At 38.7% G+C, this 22,669-nt stretch overlaps 1 protein-coding gene across 1 annotated transcript in view; it reads left to right on the top strand.

The window, feature by feature from the left end:
• TRPC4 (transient receptor potential cation channel subfamily C member 4) overlaps positions 1-22,669 on the top strand; it is a 131,707-nt gene that overhangs the window by 1,262 nt on the left and 107,776 nt on the right. The gene's annotated exons all lie outside the window — the stretch shown is intronic.

Genomic DNA, 22,669 nt, shown 5'->3' with positions numbered 1-22,669 from the left:
CACGGTAGTGGTGGCCGCAGCTGCGGTGTCCCCGCAGGGTCTCTCCCCGAGGGGACTCGCTCGCCGCCGGCGCAGTCCGCAGGAACCCTCCAGGGAAAGCGGGAGTACTGCCAGCCCCCAGGAGAGACCTGGAGAGGTGCAGGCGGCAGGAGCGGAGCAGGGTGACGTGGGCCATGGGAAGGCTCCTGGAGCAGAGGAAGGGGCTGGTGGGTTCATCCCCGTGTGGGGTTTACACGGCACGGCCCTGACGCCTGAGGTGATGGCAGAGAAGCTGTGGTCCTGATGGGAAGAAGCAGCTGATGCTCTGGAGGTTTAAATGCCGAGAGAAATTCAGCACTCTACCGAGTCACACAGCTGTAGTTGTGGCTACAGTTGTCAAAACCTACAGACTTGTTAATCGAATATTTCTCACTTTTTACCAGAAGGCATCATTTATGCACTTTTGTTTTACTGGACTTAGTTGAGTGACTTCCTGTTAGCATGGCAACCAAATTTTAGATTTCTCTACGCATGACTTGTGAGATGGCTCTTCCAACATTACAACACCTTTCAGGTGAAAGTAAATAAAAACACCTTCTATTATGTGTTTTTGTTATAGGTAATGAGTACTTCACAAGCAAAAATGGAAAAAAATAGGTAACAGAGATGCATATTGGTTTCATCTGAGAACTAAGTAGTTCTAAGAAACAGTGCACGTAGAGCTTTTCTTTAGAATGCAGAGTAGACAGAGTGGGAAATAGTTTAAGTTCTGCATGCTAAGTATCAACATTACAGTACTTTTAAGTCCAGTTTGCTTGAAATTTCAAATTTGATTGTATTGCAGTGACATGGAACATTTCAGTGTTTATGTTACTTGCTTCAAAGCCCACACCTGGATAGCTTAGCAAGGTTTTCTGTGCAAGCATACTGAATTTTCCATAAATCAGCCTTAAGGAATACTTTTGTGTACATTAAGGAAGCCAGGCACCAGTGAGAATGCTTTAGACCTGTTACAGATTAGCAGAAATTCTGGAAGACCTGAATTTATGCCCATTTTTTAGACAAGACTCAGAAATAAGCTCTATCCTTCAATATCAAAATAGCTGAAGCCAAACATGGTTTTCCTTTGGTGTTGCCTTCTACACTGAAAGGCCTTGGTCTTGTTTTCAGGAGGATGGCATTCTTTACTGTGTTTTTTTTTTTTTTTTTTCTCTTTTTGCTTCTGTTATTCCAACTTAGGAACAGATGAGACTCTATTTGGAAACAGGAAAACAAAAATATGTCTGTCTTTTAAATTTAACTTCAACCACTTACTCTGACTCTATGTATAGCAGTCATTGCCCTTAAAATAGCTCCAGAAAAAAATTCCATTTCTTCTTATCTCATGCTATTTAGAGGCAAATACTGCTAGCTGAAATTTAAGTGAAATTGAGGTCACTACAGATCTGGTATGATTTTGATTATCTTTTTGAGATATCTTTGCTTATCTACTGAAAATGTTGGGTCCTGACCAATGTGGTTCTGCTCTTGGTGACACTGGGCTTGCATTTCTTCAGCATGGAGAGACCACCAAGTGTATATTGAAGGACACACATAGAGAAAGCAGTTAAGGGATTAGCGTTCACCTTTGTCTGTGTGTGTGTGTGTGTTTATTGCCTGACTTAATTGACAAGGAAAAATGTGCATGACTGCTCCTCCAAAGACCTGAGACCTGTCTCCATACCAATACACTGTTTAATATGTCAGCTTTTTCTGGGATTTGATTCACTGGAGTGAGATAGCAAAACCAACAAGGAAAATCCTGTGGCGTCTCTGCTTGCCTCTGGTGGTGCTGGTAGTCAGTTTTAAAAGGGACTGAATTAATTTTGAATACGATGACTAAGTGCCCTTAACTTATCTTACAGAAAGGCAGAATAGAAGCAGGAAGAAAAGACTCTGTTATAACCCGTTTTAAGAAAAAGCAGATAAAAATAGATGAAGCATTGTTCTATTCAGACATTTAATGGCTTTATGATTGTCAGATTTATCATTACTTTCTCTATTCAGCTTTAAGTTGTGTTGGGTTATGTTCTTGTTACTTTCTCAAATATTATGTTCTTAATTACTGAAGGAAGGTTGAAGGTAAAACTTTGTGTGTAAATCAGTCTTCCATCACGATGTTTTGTGACGAAACAAAATTCCAGAAACCATCTGTTTTAGAAGTTCTGAATCATTGGGAAAGATAAGTCAAATTTGCCCTTGCTTTATTGCACTGGCGCTATTTTAAGTAGTATGGCATAGTGTGTGTGTAACACCAGCAGCAATGGTGCCAGGATCCTCATGTCCACTGTGATTTGTTGCTGGAAAAAAAAAAAAAAAAAAAAAACAAAAACCCTGACTAAATACATATTAATTAGTATAGTTTTATTAAGTGAATACAGGGGAAGGCTGAGCAAATTAAATCTTTCTGTAACAGATATGCATGCAGAAGCCCTTCAAAGGGGCATTACGTTTCAGTCAAACAGAATTTAAGACTTTCAAAAGAGGAGCAACTAAAAATAAGACAATTTCTTTGTACAGTGAAGTTCTCAAAGGAATTAAAAGGTTTTTAGTGTGCCACAATGACTAAAGTGGCCAGTAAATGACTTTGCTATTGTATCATGTTCTTCTTGGAGTTGTGGGCTCTTTTGGTTTCATTTGAGGTTTTTCTTCTCCCTTCAAAGGTCTGTTTTGGTTTATATTCTGAAATTACTTCTTCCACTGTTTTACAACTACACTTCTAGTTTAGGTATTGACTGGTGTGAGACAAAAACTGAAAAGAACCTTGGATAAAAATTACTTTTTTTTTACAGCTAAGGTATTTTTCAGCAAATGTGGGCTGAAGTAGGACAGGAGAACTTCCTTAAATTTGAGTGAATTGTGTGTTTGTCTAGGATTATGAACCAGTCAAATCTAATCTCTGAAGTTTGTGACAGTTTCTGCAATTTCTTGGCCACTGAGTCTGTGCTCAATACATTCATCTCAAAAGCTTCTGACATACTTGTGCGTGTCAGATGAAGCATTTGAATGTTGTGATTATATTATCTGGTATGTTATGCAGTGGGTAGAAAGGGGAACATTAAATGGAGAAACACTTTTCACTGGGCTTTTCAGGGAAAGAGGTTATGGGATTCTTCTGGAGATGCTTTCCGTACATATAATTGGAATCAAGATCAAGCAGCCTTTCCTCAGGAGGCAAAGGCCTCCATTCCACCACTGGTTCAGGGGCAGCCCCTGGGCAGCCAAGCCATGTGGTGGTGCCCTTAAGCTCTTCCAGTCCTAGCTCAGCATATGCTGATTTTCCATGCTAAAAAAGATCTTTCCATTTAGTTTTGGTTTTTTAGAGCGGTTCTGATACCAATGTTAAGGACCACAAGTCCATCCTTCCTTGGCTCAGAGAATCAGAAAGATTATGCTACCTGTGTTCATACCCAAGACCCTACTGGCAGAAGAAGTCCTGGGCTCCTCATGTCCTTAACACTGGTATAGAAGGTGCCAACTAGTCAGACAAAGCACAGATCAGTTGACTGAGAGCTGGCACCTAGAGGACTCCAGATCTTGTAGCACTCAGGCTGACCTGTTGTGGCTACATTTGATAACCCTGAACTGACATGGAATACCTGTTTGCCAGCTGTCAGGGTGAACCTGGAGTGTCTCTCTTCCTTTCCTGGAAAGAGAAGGACTGAAGCAGAGAGCAAACCATCCTCTGTATTTTGTCATCTGTTTTGTAACAGAGCAAGCCTCCTCCACAGGTGACTGTCTCTCTCTGTTAACCATGCAGCAAATGCCAAGACAAGGAACCTTCCTTCTTAAGACAGATTTGCTGAATCCCAGCTGTGCAGAGCAGGCTGTGGTAGTACTTCATAAAGGTTGAATAAGCACAGAGATCAGTAGATACAGGATAAACGGCTGCTATAATAATCCTAAAATGTACATTAAAAAAAAAAGAAAAACCAAAAAACCAAAACCATTCATACACATACATGTGCTCCAAGCTGCTGTGCTAACTTTTAAAAAATCTGTAAACAGCATGAACTCATATCTTCTGGAAGTTTGCCAGCTGCCACCTCTGCAATCCAGCTTCCTTCCACAGAATTTTTCAAAACATAGAGTCTTATGCAAACTGTCTATAATAACTACTTAAATTATAACTACTTAATAACTAAAATTTTTGTCACTTTTCAGCTCAGGTGTCTGGTTGTCATGTCTGTCAGAGAGAGGCAGCTGCTGCCAAAGAACCCAGAAACTCTGTTAGTGATGGTTAAATAGTGGGGGTGATTATTAACCCAGGTAATGAAGCATGAATGGGGCATTAATGCAGCTCTGTATTCAGCCCAAAATGCATGGGGAGAAGTTGGCCTGGCCTGAGAGCCTCTCACTCCTTGTTACATCTCACATCTCCTAAAGAGATGGAGGCATTCTGCCAGTAAGGACATTCCTGCAGTCAACTCTTTGTGAGATTCACTGAGAATTTAAATTTCTTCTTCTAACTATCATTTACTTAAAGTACCCACTCACTGGGTATCACTCACCCACATGGATTCTACTAGAACTGATAACCTAGCACCCAGGGCCCTAGGTTATCAGTTGTAGTAGAATCCATGCTGTCCTGTGTTTGTTAAATTAATGGATAAACTTTCACCAGTGATCCTTCTGTAGTGCTATAAATCAGGGGAAGAATATCAAAGATTTGAAGATGAAATATGTACTATTCCCTAGCATACAGTTGTTTTTTAACTGATTAGCAGTTTGTGTCAGGCCAGAGAGTACTGGACTAAGAAGATTGAACACCAAATTTACATTCTGTGAAAATTATATTTTCTTCTATATTTTTTTCCTCTAAAAATTCATATACTTTAAATTTATCTTTGCCAATAAATACTGTATTCTGTGCATTGATTTGCTACTTTCATTTCTATTATAAAAAGTAAGCCAGACCAATTTACTTCCATTGAATAAAGGAATGAACAATAGGATTATAGTAGAAGATGGTCATATTGTGTCTGATTTAAGATTACCCCTAATACATTTCTATGTACTAATTTCAATCAAAAAACACTTTAATGGCACATTTTGAATAGCTCTAAAAAGGGATTTTTGCAGTGAGGGCCTGTGGGTTTTTTTTTCACCTAGGTCTCACAAACTTGATTGTGGTTGTGAACACCAGCCACCTACATTCTTTATAGAGTCCCTGTAGAGAGACAGAAACCTCCCATAAGCAAACTGATCATCCAATTTATACCTGACATAGAGTGGAAAGAAATCAGGTATTTATTGTTGCTGATTGTTGTTTGATTTCACACAGGTGAAGTAAGGCAAGATAAACCTAGTGGTGTCAAAAAACCCGAACAAACAAAACAGTTTCAAAGGAGGCAATAAATAGACACTGATTTTCTTCTAAGGCATCTTAAGATCCTGTTGACATTCCTGATACTGATGCTGACATCATAACAATAACAGATGTCTGCAACATAATTTAAATATCCTGTTGTCTGTTGTCAAAATTTTTAGGAGTTTGTGAATGGTTTGGGTAGCTGAAATACAGCTTCTAGTTGTGCCAATGGAAATGGGAGTGTCAGCTGGACTCTTGCAAAGGAAGAACAGACAGTTCTGGGTGCTCACATCCTGCCTTCTCCAAGAGCAAGGTGACTTTTTTCCAGAGAGAACAAATTGTATCTGTGGAGCAAGGGAAAGCAAGCACAGATTCTTTCTTCAGATGTTCTCAGCATTGCCAGTGCCGCAGTGTACCTTAGTCCACTGAATACAGAAATTATCTCTCAGTGATGAAATAGTTTTAACTGATGTTCATGTGGATATGCTCATAATTATTAAATACTTCAAAAGCAATCCTTCTGCTGCTTTTCAGCACTGATTGCTGAATGGATCCTGCCTATCTTCCACTGAAAAATAGGTGAAATATTCCACTTGTGGTTTGTTTATATTGACAACTTTTTATTTTTTAGGTTGAGAGAGGTACTGGCCATTCCTTTCTGGCGGTAATGATTTAAAGTTATGAGAGCTGTAGTCAATCCCTTGGATTTGTTTATGCTGGCACAGTGAGCTTGTTTTTCAAATTTGGTGTGTTCCGTAGTGCATTTCTACCTGCAACACCACATGTGCTTTCCCTTTGGTGGCTTTAACTAGCTAGCAGATACCCTACAGCAGGAATTTTGGCCATGAATAAAACCAAATCCAAGTTGCCTACGGAGCAGTTCTCTAATTTGCCTTAAGCCTCTTAGCTACAAAACTGTCATTCCAAAGGCTGTAACTGTTTGTCTTTGAATTTATCTAGACACCGTAGCATCAGACCTCTGAGTCTGTATAGCCTTTAGAAAGAACTTGGTAACTTCACAGGGTGATTCATAAGACATATCTTGAAGGAAATTAATTGCCCTCTGCAGGGAGTGCATTTCTTCCCGTTTGTAATGAAGGAAAATTGGGATGACAAACCAGCCTTGGATGTCAGTGTTTTGGATTCCTGGCTTAGGGAATATGTGTCTCAGCTTTATTTTATACATGTTTTAAATTGAAGTACTTTTTTGTGTCACATAATGATTAATAAAGTTTCCAAAATGTAATATGAAGAATGTGTTGCACTAATTTTTTTTTAAAGAACTAATTAATTTTTTTTAAGGAACTTGGTACCTATGGCACAGAGATGACATTTCAACTTGATGACATAGGCAGGTATTTGCACTAACTCCTAGTCTGTAACTACTCTTGTATTTTCTCATAAAAGGAATCATGCTTCCTACAGAGCAATTGCAAAATAATACTTTGGTCTGTCCACTTACATAAAAATACTTCATTCATGATTGTTTAATTTAGTGATATTAACTTGGAGCATATTTGTCTATGCACTGAGGCCAGTTGTACCAAATACTGATGTGATTTGAGACACATTACATTTATTTTGCTGCAGTGTATTTATACTTTATACCCATAACTCTTTCTGGTTTTGGGGCTTTTTTTTTGTGATTAAAATCTTCTTTTTTCAAAATACTTAAACCAAGCAGACTGAACAGGGCTTTGAAAGTCCCTTCTTTTCAGTGGGATTTTCCCCACAGAGGAGGGAAGCAGGGAATGCTCAGTGAGCTGGATTGTATATTTCAGTTCTTGGCCACTAGTCCATGCGCAGAGCTGCACTGACTGAACTAGCTTGACTGCACAAGCTGGATTTTATAAGGATGGGTTAGGATCAAAGGAGGATTTCTCATTCATCCCCACTGTGCGCTCACTTCCTAGAAACTACCCTTCTTTTGCTACTGCTTGTGCTGGCTTTAAGCCAAGTGAGGTCTTTTTTCCATCTGAAGAATTCCTTTGGATTAAGTGCAGACAGGGTTTAGCTGGAGAGGTTTTTATAATTAAAAAGATTCTCCAGTGCAGAGGATCAGGATGTATGTCATCTGTCTGTTCTGTCATTTTATTTTGTTAATGAAATATACTCTCATAGCAGGGTATTTCCTTGCTTAGCACCCTTCGTGAGGGGTTTTACCCATGTCTCCTTAGTTGATGTGCTCCTGTGCATTCACCCATGTCCCTTATTAACTTCAGATTTCCCACTCACTTGCTCAGTACATTAAGTCTCAAAGTTGTAAGTGAGCTCTGGCTTAGACTGAAGAGGATTTCATTTGGCTTTGATGGCACCAAGGTCTGTGGGAAAGAAGCAATCAGCTGTCCCTGAGGAGAGGTTTGGGCCAGCAGTACCTGCATGTGGGTCCGTTGGTCTGTGTGATGAGGTATGTTCAAGGAACTCTTTTTTCTGGTTAGTGTTCAGAGCCTTTGAAGTTCTTCAGGGCATTGCTATTAACACCCAAGACACAAGTAATTTAGGACATAGTGTCTTCACTACCCTAACTCCACATGTCAGGGTCCTTATTTTCAGAATCATTGCTGATTAGTGATTCTTCTCAGTGATAATCTCTCGGGATCTCTTCTGGTCTGGTCTGGTTGGTGTGATTGGGAAGATCCCGAGGTGTGTCTCCGTTAAAAATCTCTTTTCCCCAACCCAGCAGCTGAAGAAGGAGTCAAGAAGTCTTCGGTTCACATTCTCAATGTTGTTTATTATTTATCTCAAACATTTTCTGTCTGGCCTGCCAAGGTCTGTTCTGCAGGTCGGTCTGAGGCACACACTCCACCTCTCAGGCTGGTGCTATCTTTTATAGTAAAAACTACATACAGAGAGATGTCCTGGGTTCCGACAATAATCTACAACCAGGCTTTTGCTAAAACCAAGGTTTGCTGAATTTGGGAAAATTAGCAAGGGAAAGAGTGGGACTTTGAGGAAAATAGAAATAAGGTGACATTTTAAAACAAAAAGTAAGTGTTGCCATTTCAGAGTAATCAGGGAAATAAAGGACAATGAAGACCATGACTCTTGGGAGATACTAGCACACTCAAGTAGGTCAGCTCATGCTCATCTTCCCCATGATACTCCCAGTGACAGTTAGATAATAGACGTCTTTAAGGGCTTGATTTTCTTTTGGAAACATGATGGCTTGGTTGACATGTGTACTGAGGCAACGTGACACCTTAGTCATCTTACTCCATTAGTGTTTTCTTACTGAATTGCCTACTGTTATTTTAACACTCTTTACTTTAACCCATTGCTGAAGAGCAAAGCCTATAATAAAAATTACTTAAACCAATCCACCACTCATGATAGCAAAGCTTTATGGCCAGCTCATGATGAAATTCATTTTAAGAAATAAGATGCTTCCTTCTAATTAAATTTAATTCAAGAAAGTATTCAAGCATAAAGAATTTCTGGTGTTCAGCTGAAAGCAGCTTCAGAAGGTGCTTCCTGTTAAGCATTGACTTCATTCCTCTTCTCAGTATGAAACATTTTCACATTTTCCTTAATCCAGGTTTAAGAGTACAATTTGAAAGTTCAGGTGGACATTTTATATATGACAACAAAGAAAAATATCAATAATGCACAAACTAACATCTCTTTAACAATTTCTCAGGTGTTAGAAAGATATCAAGATGTTTGTATTTTGCATGTTTGCATTCTCCCTTGGAAGTATGACTTTGGTTCAGATGTTCAACTCATTGTTCAAAATTTCTCCCATTCCTTTACCATATCTCTCTGAGAAAACTCCTTTTATGACATACTTTTGTTATATAAGTAGCTATCATTCAAGAAGGTCATTTTGTAGCCAAAGATGCCATGTTCAAAAACTCCTTCAGTCGCTTTTGCATATTGTAAATGTTCCTAAAATCCCAAAAGCTTTGTGCTTTTTCATTTATTTTTGCATTTATTTGATGGACATTGCAACTATGTGTGCTCTTTGGTTTTAGGGAGATATTAAGACCACAAGTGAATTTAAGATGGTGATAATGGTCAAAGTAATTCAAAATTACATGACTCTTATGTGAAATTTTACAAAATACAAAATAAAACAATTGTGCCTTCTCATCAGTCCTACATATCTGAAGATGATGTAATTTTAGAAAATTTGTCCCCTTAGTTTCAAGAGAATTACAGTGCTCTGGCAGCTTCTTGTTTCTTCTCAATAATTTAGCAGTTTATGAAAAATACATTGTGTTTACTTTTCCACTCTAATGCAGTCAATGCAATTACAAGTTGTGGAGAATCTAATCCAAAATCTTTTCATTGTTGAGTATTTTAGAAAAATATGTAGTCCTGAAACATTAATCTGTTTGCAATTATTGCCATGGTTGCAGCCAGCATCTGTCCGGTGTAATATAAAATTTTCTCCATTCTCTGTCTAAATACCTTTTTCTGTTGCAGTTTACAGGCTCATATATATGGAATATTTATGGAGGGAGGCAGTGAATCTTTGTTTTAAATATACTGCTATAGTTGACAAGGTCTGAAATCTCACTGTGTCTGATTATAAGAATTCCTGCATCTTTCCATTGCTGGGAAATTGACTTTTAAGAGTGAAAATCAAGTAGGGAATGACATGTACAGTTTTTAAACCAAACTTCTTTTTTAATCTTTTGTAAAACATTCAGGAGCCATTCTGAACAGAATTTTATAGAATTGCCAAAAACCAATTTCTATTTCAAGACTATGGCACATCAAATGAAAAAATGTCAGTCTTGAAAGTCTCTACTATAAGCAGAACTCTAGTGTACAATTATATATTTAGTATGTTCAAGCTGTTATTCCTACTTCCAGTAAATCCCATAAATTTCACTGAACATAAGGTAACATGGGTTTAACATTTTACCTACTTATGTCAACTGTGAAACCAGACTTTATAGTATGATGGAGTATTTTCCAAGATTATGGATGCTCCATTTGTATTTGTGCCAAAGTACTCATGTTTATAGATCCTTACAGTTTTGTATGTATATGCATATAGAGTTTTATACACACACATAAGAGAAGAACACATGTTTATTTACATGTGGAGAGAAATATTTATGTGCACTGTCTAACTGACACACATGAAAAGTTAATATTTTCTCTGGTGAGTGAAAGAGCAGAGGTACCCAGAGTTCAGGAATACAGCCTGATGTAGCCTAATATAGCCTATTAAAGTGCCTGTCTTGTGTGAGCACTCACAGAGTTATATCAGTATCTCGTTGCCTGGGAGTATTTATCTCTCTACACTTGTTCATAAGATTTAAAAACTAAGTGACTGAGTCCAGCTCTTGGCCAAGTATGGCTTCTTTGCCACACCAAACAGAGATGAGCTCTTAACTTAATGGCAACCTACCAGGACATGGAAAGTTTAGAGGCAGTTACTTTTCTTGTGAATTTAGAGACTCCTAGGAAGTGGAGGCTTCTTAATAGCCAGCAACTTCTGTCCGTGGAGCTGACAGCTCTGACACTATGCAAACTTAGACACAGCTCCTATAAAGGAATTTTTTTCTCTGGTAGCAAATACAGCTTGACTAGGACTGATCTATTATCTTTCATTTTGTTTATTATCCAGAAGGATTTTTTTTTTTTTTGTAGACTACTATTGTAGACTATTGTAGACGTTAAGGACTGATCTATTATCTTTCATTTTGTTTATTATCCAGAAGGATTTTTTTTTTTTTGTAGACTATTGTAGACGTTGTAACTCATGCAATTAAAAGCACAGCAGTCTATTAATCAGATTCATGAAAGTCTAACAATAACATTTTTAACTGATCCTTAGGTGAACTGCACATGGCAGGGAAAGCATCTGAAAAGAGGCAGAATATTCTCATGCTACACGGTTTCTAAGCCTCCTTGGAAACCTGCTTTTCATTGTGAAGACCAAGTGTGCATAATATAAAAAAAAACCAAATAGCCATAACCCAGAGAAGCTGTGTCTGCCCAATCCCAGGAAGTGTTTAAGTTTGATGGGGCTTTGGGCAACCTGATCTAGTGAGTGTCATCCTCTGTCCATGGCAGAGGGGTTGGAACTAGATAATCTTTGATATCCCTTCCAACCCAAACTTTTTTATGATTCTGTGATGTGATCCCTCAGGATCCTGCTGGATGTTTCACAAGGAGTCAGTGCAGTGGCAGAAGGCTGGGACCCGATTGTGTTTTGTGATCTTCTCATCTGAGTGTAAGAACCATTGTGAGAATAGAGGAGGAGGATACTGTCACAGTGAAAAAGGGGTTTCAGGGTAAGCAGCGTATATCAGCTAAGCCAATGTAGAAAATGTCATCCTGGCCTGACAGTTTCAGTTGCCCTGGGACGTGCACCTGGATATGGTCCTTGTTGATTGATTCAGAAAAACAGTAACTTGAAATCCCTGATGAATCTCCTTTGTTGGTAAAAACAGGAAACACATAACCAAGATTTACCTTAAACCTTAAAAAAGATTTACCTTTTTACCTTAAACCTCTTGATCATCTCTGCACTCGCCTGTCTATGAAACACTGAGTAACTTGCCCCCTTTTTTTGCCTGCACAGGGTGGCTGAGTGTAAAAGAACTGGAGAGATCAAAGCCAGCCAATCTGTTAGACTTCTCCAGGTAGCCATGTTTAAGTTAGTCACAAACTGGTCCATAGAAATTACTTTTCAGTTCTTCAGCTTATGAATTTAAAAGAATATTTTAAAGTTTTCAGAACTGTCACACAGAAAAAGTTGAATTTCTTCTGAGTCATTGATTATTGTTATCTGTCATCTGCAGATAATTTATCCAGTTCCTTTCAGTGCTAGCTGGTAACTTATGCAGTAGAACTGGAAAATTCCTTGATCAAACAAGGATAAGTGCTAAGTGCTACCAAGACAAAATTAATGAAATGCAAGGATTTGACTTGGACTGCCACGTCAGAAATAAAGATGGCCAAAAGCTGCACACAAAATAGATTTCCGAGCTTAAGTGAAGCCAGTAGCAGCTGTTCTGAAGAGCAAACAAAGTCCACACTCACATTTGCTGAGGTCCATAGAGCAGCTCATTTCTTCTTTGCTTGGGTGTTGGATTTTCACAAACATGTTTTCACAGTTCTTTCCCTTAACAGCCTTGTGCTTATCTCCTTGTTATTTTATAATCATATATTCAATTTTAATAATCATAACTATTTTCTGTGTTGTGCAAAACCCCCTAAACTATACAAGATCTGTCCTAGTGCTGGATGATAGACAAACCTGAGGGCATTGGTGTTTCTTCTCCAGATGTCTAAACCTTGAATGCCAGTACAAATAAACTGAATAGTCCTCTTCAGGTAAATAACTTTTTTCAAGTATACAAGAGAGTGTAACAACCTCTGAAAGTCTTTTATTAGGCAGAAGATCCTAGTTCATCATACCTTATTATCTCTGGACTGCTGACAATGGATTTGTTCCTAATTAGAGGGACGAAGTTTCAAAAATTGTAGCAACTGAAACCCTCATCTTTCCCATTTTCCTCCTTTGCCTTATGGGGTTTCAGTAGTGGTCAGAAACATGACTGCAATTTTGCTATTATGCTAAAACCAAGGAGAGAACACATCCAAAATACCTATTTCAAGATAGGTATGATTTTTTTTATTTTAAAAATATTAGAAAAAGGAAAGAAGCTGCTACAGGATTAAGGATATAAACTGAATTAGAGATGCGATCAGAAAGCAATAGTAATTAACACCTGTTTGAAAGAAGGTTTAACAGCTGGTTAATTACAAAAAATTAAGAAACTGTTCAAGTAAAACACAGAGACTAGGAAGAAGCACACCAGGGAATAGAAGAGTACTGGAAAGATTTCCAAGATGTTTTAGGAGTAGATAAAACTATGGTTTGCTGAAGGGGAAAGGGATCATTACAAGTAGAAGATTTAAGATTGAATAGTACAGTAAAGCTCTATTACAGTGATTCAAAAATGTACAAAAATCACTTTCTCTGTCATTTCCTAGTGTCACTTAGTGAAAGAGGTACTAGTAATTTGAGAAATAGTAGTTTTCAGGCTATACAATAAGTAGAGCTGTTGCACCTGTAGTGTAAGCAGTAGCGTTGTACTTATACATGTTAACTCTTCATTGCTTTCTGACCTGTAGTATCTGGCACATTTAAATAGAAATCCTATAGTAATTAATTTATTTATCATTTCCTTAACCCCAGCCTACCTAGCTAAGCCAAAGTTTGCTATGCCACTGACTTTCAGCTGTGATATTACTTAAACTACTGAGTAGTTGTAATGCCTTTGATATTTTAACAACAGTGAAGATTGAGGGACACTGTGAGTGGTGGGACAAACAGCCTTGCTGGGGTGTTGGCAGTAGAGGATGGAACATTTTACCATATACTATTTTGTAGACTTCACATGAAAGAAATCAAAGGGGACATGAGAATGTGCTTAAAATTTCCTGGGAAAGCACAGAGCAAACAAAATATGATAATACCACTGGAGCCTTAAATAACACTATCTGAGTGACACCAAAAGTCAGCTATGTAATATTGTGGATGTAATTGCTGAACTGTAGCAGTCCTGGCAGCTTTTGAGAATCAAATGACTCATGTATTTGGGTGGTATAAGATTCTTAAGGGTATTTAATTTTCTGTAGCTGTTGAATAAGAAGCAACACAGACCAAGAGCTACACGGTGTCTTGGCAATCAAGTAGGAGAGACTCCAAACAAAGGAAGAGTTGGAATAGATCCCTGAAAATGAATATACGGCACTGGAACAAATAGATGGAGCTAGGCAATGAAAACAATGTAATTTTTTTCTTTTTTTTTTTTTCTTCGTAAATGAAATCAATTGAAAGACTACCATTTGAAGTGTCAAGTGATCTTGATAATTTGTGTATTTTTCTGTAAAAATTGTGTTGGTGCTTCATCTAGAAAAAGCATTGATTTCCTGAGTATCAGATACGTAAATCTCATTACTTGTGAGAAGTAACACAATGAACTTGTAATCTGTAGTGGATTACAGTCTGGAGAATAATAAATGAAGAAAATAAGCTGTGTTGACATTTTGGGAAATTTTTCAACTGATTTGAATACAGTCACAGTCTTACTGCCTAAGATTTTTTTAAGCCCTGTAGCATGTGTTTAACAGTGCAAAAAAAGGTGTCTCTATAGACAGGAGTACAGTAACAGAGTACCTTCACTTGCTGCGGTACTCGGCAGGGTCTTTCTTTGCTAGATACAGTTTCTCTGTGCTTTGCAGTCCTCTGTGGGTTTCTGTTTCACCAACTCATCCAATCTTCTATGTAGCCCACAGAAAATTTTAGCATCTTCACAATCCTTCAGCAATTTAGTCCTCAAGTAATTGCTTGAAGTCTTATCAGCTCTTTCTTTTACTTGAACCTGACTCTTATTGCCTGTTTGATTGCCTCCGAATCTCATACCTGAAAAGCCAATGAACAAATAATCCATATCTGTCCTTTTCTTGACAATAATTACACAGACCTGCATTACACCTTCCATGGGTTCTCCTTTCATGGAGTGAAGATTCATACCTTATTTAGTCATTCGGCTTCTGGAAGGTCTTCTGGACCTTTAATCATTCTGCTGCTCTTGCCTGACGGTTTTCCAGTACTACTGGCTCCTTTTTTTGAGATAAGGAGCCTAGAAGTGCATGTTCAATCCTGCATGCCCCTCTGAAACTACAGACACATACACATTTGCAATGGTGTGAGTGAAGCAAATTCTGTTTGACAGGAAATGGGCATAGTAATTAGAGAAAATTCATCTCAGCTTTTGGGAACCATGACTCCAAAGTGGTTGCCTTGTCCCTTTTTATAAAAGAAGAGTTACAGAGTACTTCTTTTCTTTTCCTGAATCCAACTTGGCAGAGGTAGCTGAGGCATGTAACTGGTTATAACTCACTTATGCATAGACAAGAAAGGAAGATTTATAAAATGTCTTGTGATTTGTTTATGTCAGTCTGTTTCAGTGCTGGGAGCATAACTTTTATTCTGCTAATTGAAATGAAGATCAAACAGTGCTGCAAAACCTGAATCATTATCTTGTAGAAATGCTTGCTAATGCTAGTAATCAGTCCTTTAGTTCCTGTACATGTGTTAAAATTCTGCTTATTACTCACTGTAGCATATGGATCTAATGGAAATTGTAGAATAACTTTTGTTATTCTCTTGAATTTTCACAGTCTCTGCCCAGCCGAACTTGTTGTTCTGAGTTTGTTAAAAATGTGTCTCAGGCTGTGGAACTGTAGAATTTAAGAGAATAGGAATTTACTGAGTCATATAATACTGAAAATAAGAGTTGGGAGACTACTCACTGAGCCATGCAGAATCCACTGCTCTTTTCTGTCTTTTGCACTGTAATTACACATATCAGAAAGTAAAAATCCCTTCTTTTCTTCAGACTTGAAGTTTATAATTTAAGTGTATGTGTTTCTCTTCAAGACATCAGAAGAAAATAAATGAGATTCTTTAGCAAAAGATCAACTGTTCAGTTGTATTTCCAGTTTGTCTGTTGGGAAAAGGAGCCATCTTTTAATCTCATTTCTATCACATCTACCTGAAAATTTACAATTTATAATTATGCATTTATAATCAGGTTCCCCTCAGCTGGCAGTTACAGAAACATAACCCAGCCATGGGCTCGAACAGTTCTCATTTTCACCAGAGTAATGTTTGAAAGCTCATGCCAAAGGATGATGTCAATTCCTTAGCACTGAAAGGTGTTATCTTTGTTATTGTGCATGAACAGCCAAAGTGGAGGGAAGCCTGAGTAGGCAGAAAGCCCATGGTCAAAACATTTCCAAACTTTGAGGAAATATTAAACTTGAAGGTGTTTCACTGTATTATAATGGATTTTTAATTATAAGCAATACAAAAATAATTTGATTGTCGTGCTTCTCTGTGACAGATCATTAGAGATGATAATTTTGTAGTTCAGAATTGCCACAAAGTCTGTATCTCATGTCACTATATAATCTGAACAGAGCACCACTTTGTGTTTTTTATTTTGTCGTGTTGCTGGGTTCTTTGCTCAGCAACTGCACTGAAAAGCTTATTCTGCTCTTGATGTGTTTTGATATCGGATTGAAATATTCACTTGATTCCAGCAGTGCTCAGCATCTTGATCTTACTGACATAGATCACACCCTCTGACAACTGTGCAAACCCTGGGGATGTCACACATTTGCATTACTCTTTCAGGAAGAAAAAGACTCAGCCTGCATTGGTTCCCTTGGGTCCTTACCCGGGCTGCAGTCCTTCATGTACTGCCCCAGAGCGGGTCCCTTCCATGGGGTGCAGTCCTACAGGAAAAGGCTGCTCCAGTGTGGGTCCCTCACAGGGTAACAAGTCCTGCCAGGAAATCTCCTCCAGTGTGGTCTCACCTCTTCATGGGATCACAGGTCCTGCCAGGAGCCTGCTCCAGTGCAGGCTTCCCCCAGGGTCACAGCCCCCTTTGGGCACATCCACCCACTCCAGCGTGGGTCTATTCCATGGACTGCAGGTGGGTCTCTTGCACCCTGATGGACATCTCTGGGTGTGGAGCACAGCTGCTTCACCATGGTCTGCACCACTGGCTGCAGGGGCATCTCTGATCCAGTACCTGGAGCACCTCTTCCCCCTCCTCTTCACTGACCGTGGTGTCTGCAGGGCTGTGCTTCTCACTCCTCTATCCAGCTGCTGTGGTGCAGCCATTCTTCCCCTTCCTAAATATATTCTCACAGAGATGTTACCACTGTCACTGATGGGCTTGGCCTTGGCCTTGGCCTTGGCCAGCAGTGGGTCTGTCTTGGGACTGGCTGGCACTGGCTCTGTAGGGCATGAGGGAAGTTTCTGGCAGCTTCTCACAGAGGCAACCCCAGCAGTTTCCCCTCACCACCATGAAAATCTTGTCATGCAAACCCACTACAGCCCAAGGCTTAGCTCTCCTAAACTCGTAATGCTAGTTCAAAACCTGCATTTCATACATTGCATCTTAGCGTCTCTCCAGTTAAAAGGTCTCAGTGCTGATTAACCAGTGTCTTCCTTTCCTTCTTGATGTTCTTGTACCTGCCCGCTATGGTCCAAATCAGATGTTGTTTTTCCTGAAGAATCACATTTTCTAATGGCATAGTTGTTATTATTAATAAAAGCGTATTATAACAGAGGGATCAGTCAGTGATTAGTTACATCTTATCTAGTTTTATGAACGTGAATAAAGAAATAGACATCCAAAATTTTTAGTTATTCATTGGTGTAAAATTAAAAGTAAACATTTTTTTCATTTTAAGGCTGCTTGGGATGAAAAAGTATTTACACATATATTTTGGATTTTCAATATAAGTTATTAGCTTGTGCATGAGAATCAAGAGTGAGTCATAAAGAAACAGGGGAAAAGAGAATTCCTATCAGCCAGACTAAATAGACCTCTTTGCTTCATTAGTACTGCTAGAAGCATATCTAATGAAGGAACAAAGCACAAAGGCAGACATTGGAAATATATTCCCAAGCAAGGAATCTAGATACTGAAATTGCCAAGTATGGTCTGTTTACACTCATCATAAATGTTGATGCTATGACTGTATGAGCAGAGGGAAGGAGAGGGCAGGAAAACCAGCAGGACTCATAACAGTGGCAGAACGTGGAATAAGTCATTCTTCCTGAAATGGACTGCTTATGATACTGGAGATGAGCCTGTATCTCATTCTCATTATCAGACTATGCATTTGCAAGGTGTAAATAATAACTACTGCCTTGGAAAAGCTTATCATACTTTATAAAAGGACATAAAAACTGCAGATGAGTGTGGTAGGACTGCACATTTCATGTAGCTGGCAGTAACAAGAAAAAAATGCCAAAAGGAAGAGTCATAACCCATGCTGAGTTAATGGTGGGACTCAATGATCTCATCTTCCATGAGTCTGTAATTTGGATTTTTTGTGGTGCTTTTGGTATGTGGTCAGAAAAATTAAGAACTGAGAGACCATATATATGGCAGTATAAAAAAATACTGCCAGGAGTTACTTCCAAAGCAGAGACTTTAGCAGACTTACAGCAGTGAACTGTATAATAAGCACTGTAGTATGTGGGTGGTGCTACTTCTGCCATTTATAGGCAATAAATACTATTCACTTTTGCTTAAGAAAAAATACTTAAAATTGCAAAATGGTTGTCATAGTGTAACCAAGAAGCCAACTTTTAGAAATTGTACTACACTGCTTGTTGTTCATAGCTAAAGAATCTAACATTAGACAATTACTTTTTATGGACAAAATTTCTAGATCTTTTTGCCCAAGGCATATTTAAATATATGGGAAAAAATTGCTTGCAATGAGAAAAAGTTTAAAAATTTACTCAGCTTTATTTGAAAATAATCGCATCTGTGCTATTCATACAGGTGATACTAAGTACCAGAACACATCTCCTAATTTTTCCTTAAAAGAAAAGGAATTATTTTTTAATTGAAATTATTTTCCTAAGGAAAGTGCTGGCTTATGAAATTGATACCAGCCAAGCAGTCTGGGAGAAGACATTAATTTTGTGTAGAGCTTCATTTCATTAACAATTGCTACAGAAGGCCTGCATTTTTCTTGTATGGAGTTACCTCCCAGTATTTGTTTATCGCTGAGTGTTTTTGCTAAAGATCCAGAATTGTTTCAAACATTTCATAAGAGCATCTGGTCTGTAATTTTGAAAATTTCTGTGTGTTTTTTGTTTAATTCATATAACGATAGAATCAGAGAATGGTTTGATTTGGAAGGAACCTTAAAGATCATCTAGTTCCAACCCCACTGCCATTGGGCAGGACACCTTCCTATTAGTCCAGGTTGATCTAAGCCTGGCCTTTAAGATGTCCAGGGGTGGAGCATCCACAGATTGTCTGAGCAACCTCTTCGAGTGCCTCAACCTCATAGTGAAGAATTTCTTCCTAATACCCAATCTAAACCTACCGTCCTGTAGTTTAAAGTCATTACTTCTTGTCCTGTGGCTATCTGCCCATGTAAAAAAATCACTCTCCAGCTTTTTTTTACTCTTTTTAAGTACTGGAAGGCTGCAAAAAGGTCAACCCTAAGCCTCCTCTTCTCCAGGCTGAACAATCCCAACTCTCTCAGCCTGTCTTCATAGAAGAGAGCTCCACCACTCTGATTGTCTTGATAGCCCTGTTCCAGACCTGCTCTAGCAGATCCATGCCTTTCCTGTACCAGGGATGCCAGAGTTGGATGCATCACTCAGGGTGAGGTTTCAGTGGTATTTACATATGCCTCACTATTTTTGCAGTGTTTCAGAGCAAAATGCTGCCTTCTGAAGTGGCCACAGTGGGTCATACAACCACATTCATAGATAGCTGAACAGAAGCATCAAACTTTGATAAGTAACAGTAGATATGATTTGTAGAGCTCACCTTTTTTTTTTTTTTTAATAGGTAGCATGAATATTTTTGATCCAGACCAGCATGTTCATGTGCATTTTGGATGTATATGTGAGTAGGTCCAATGCCTTCATCCTAAAAGCTATTTAATTTGTGAATGTTGACTTCCCATTTGAGTTTTGAATCAGGTCAGTCTGCAGCTTCTTCATAAAGTTCAGCAAGGGCAATACTGGCATATTTTCCACCAGCAGGAATGAGAGTAACATCTCTTCTGTATGCAGCTCTTGTCCCAGGTAAAATCAGTTTCACAATCCTAATTCTGTGAGTCACTGGGCAATGTGACTCACCCAGTATCACCCAATGGTATCTTGAGTTCCAGCCCGATGCTTTGCTCACCAGGTAACTGAACAGAAGTACAGCTATTCTGAAATCTTTTGTTCCCCTTCCTAAGAGTCGCTCCCAAGAATGTTATATAAGCATGTTCTCACCAGCACAGGAACAGCTGTGGCTGTATATGAGTGCGAATATAGTTCTGTGATGTGGAGCTGCTTGCAGGAGTTCTCTTACTCAGTTTCGAATATCTGTGGCTTTTTGGCCCTTTGAATGGAGGTGAAGAGGGTATGAGCCATTCTTCTGGAAATAAAACATATTTTTCATTCCTAAACAGGTGCTTGGGAGTTATTTTATGTACACAGTGATCTCAGAGGCTCCTTTACTTTTAATAGTTCAGGATGAATGTCTTAAGGAGGAGGAAAAAATAAGATGTTGTAATGTGATCTGTAAGTTCAACAATTCCACAATTTTTTTTTTAAGAGATGCCAAAGTTAGATTCACTGACTACGCATTTATTTGCTTTTAATTGCACTCACTGCTTGCATTTAGATGAGATTAGCTTTTATTTATATTAGAAATTGCTTTTATATGGTGGCTTACAAAAATAAGAAATCTCCACATGCACAAGAAGAAATTCTCCACTGAATACTTTATATCACTTAGCATTCAAGGATCTGAAAATGTGGCACATTTCTTGACATCTTGTACATAATTTTGTACCTACATTCTGGAATGTATTATTCAGTCTGAGATCCTTGTGTAGGGCAGGGTGTAATGTAGAAATGAAACAGAAAGTTTGTAAGATGCAGCCAACAAAATGACCTGAAATAATGGTCTCCTTTGAGGTTTGCTTCATGTAAAATGGTACAACTCCAGGCAAGATGGTAAGCCTTCCATAAGCCAAATATATTCAAATTTTTATATGCCCTGTGCATTCACAACATCACTTAGAATGCTGTGTAGGACAAAGTCTTCAGAGTACTGTTAAACCCCATTAAACTGCAGTGAGATTTAAGTAAGTGCTGGAGTGCTTGTTGAATCAAAGATAGTCTTCTAGCTCTGTCTGTAGGACTGTTTTTGTGAAAATACATTTACTATTTATAGTCATACTGATGTCCCTCCTCTAAATTTAATTTATCACAGGTGCCATTTTAGACCAAAAAAAAAAATCACTGGCCCTACTTATAGCAGCCATGTGTGAGCAAATTAAGAGATGGCAGAGAAGAACAAAGTAGAGTGTTTTCTGCGGTGTCCCCAGCAATGCTTCAGTTCGACTGTCCCTTGGCATTTCTCCCCAAAGTCTCATGAACACTGCCCCACAAGATTGCACTGAGGTAACTCACTCAGGCCTGAGATCTGCCTGTGTGTGAATCTCAGAAAGACACCTGGTATCTATGTGCCATTCTTACCTCAAGCATACAGGCAGTAGAAGGCTCTGGCTCTTCGTGCCATGCTCCTCTTCAAAACCTGTCCTTCACTTTGACAGACACAGTTTAGATAAAATAGGAAACATACAAATGCTCTGGCAAACATAAGGCTTACTGGCCTGAAAAAGGATGTAGTTTTCTTTTTTTCCTTTTTGGGACAACTGGAGGAAGGAATGTTTCCCTGTTGGGAGGGGATTTCCTTTTGTTGCTTTCTTCAGTCAGCGTTTTTAGCAGCTGAGGAAATCGTGCTTGGTAGGACAGTCTCCTGGGGTGCCATTTGGCTTTTTTGGATGAAATTCTAGTTAATGTAGGATCAAATGCTGTTGGCATAGCTGCATAATTACTTTTTGAGGAGTCCTAGGGAGCTCCATGGTTGGACAGCTTTTCATGACTTGTTCAGTCTTTGACTGTTTCCCTGCATCGTGATCCAAAACTCAGCTCCTTCACTACAGATCATTTGCAGAATTTGTCTCTGGACAGTGCTGTGGCTGTTTGCTAAATTGTCGTGGGCACTGTGGTCATGGAAACTTGAAGAGATGCGAGCCTGACTGAGTATGATGAGTAACAGCTTTTAGCATCTGAGTTGGTAGCTGTCTGGTAGTCTTCCATGTTCTTTTATCAGGGAAAAAAAAATGTTCTGGTCCGTCATGCTTGGTGTTTTCCACACTGACATTGTATCCCAAGCACATCTGCTCCTCTCTGCAGCACATACAGCCATGAGAACCCTTTTCCTCTGCCCACCAGAACTAGTGTGTCTCCTCCGAGCCAACCAGATACGGTTCCCAAGTTCATTTTGGCACGTCAGCACAGACATAAAGAAAATTCATAAAATCATGTTCCATCTAAAGTCCCAGAGAGGTGGATATTTATTCTAAGCACAGGTCTTAAATATGCAGTTTTAAATTCTTCCATAACTGGTAAGTCTGGAGAATTCTGTTTTTATGTTCTCTTTCTGAAGCTGCTTTAGCACTGTCTGGACTACATAATCTTGTTTAGTGATAGCTGTGGAATTGCTGCCTTTTGTAGGATGATGATGTGTTTGGCAAATTTCATCTAGTGTGGCTGGTGCAGTTTTGTAATAAAATATAATTTGGTCTTTAAAGTTGGAGAAACAGATCTTCCCAGGTAACAGTTACTTTTCTTTGTTATTGCTGCTAGTATTAAATTGTTTTTTCTGTCACTGCATGCCCAAGTGTGTCTTGGCATAGATCTTAAATGCAACCAAATACAGCAAAATAGCCTTATCAATATCTTGTACGCTT

This window comes from Pyrgilauda ruficollis, unplaced genomic scaffold (assembly GCF_017590135.1).
Source record: "Pyrgilauda ruficollis isolate IOZ18807 unplaced genomic scaffold, ASM1759013v1 scaffold20, whole genome shotgun sequence".
Lineage (NCBI taxonomy): Eukaryota > Metazoa > Chordata > Aves > Passeriformes > Passeridae > Pyrgilauda > Pyrgilauda ruficollis.
This window is presented reverse-complemented; position numbering and strand designations above follow the sequence as displayed.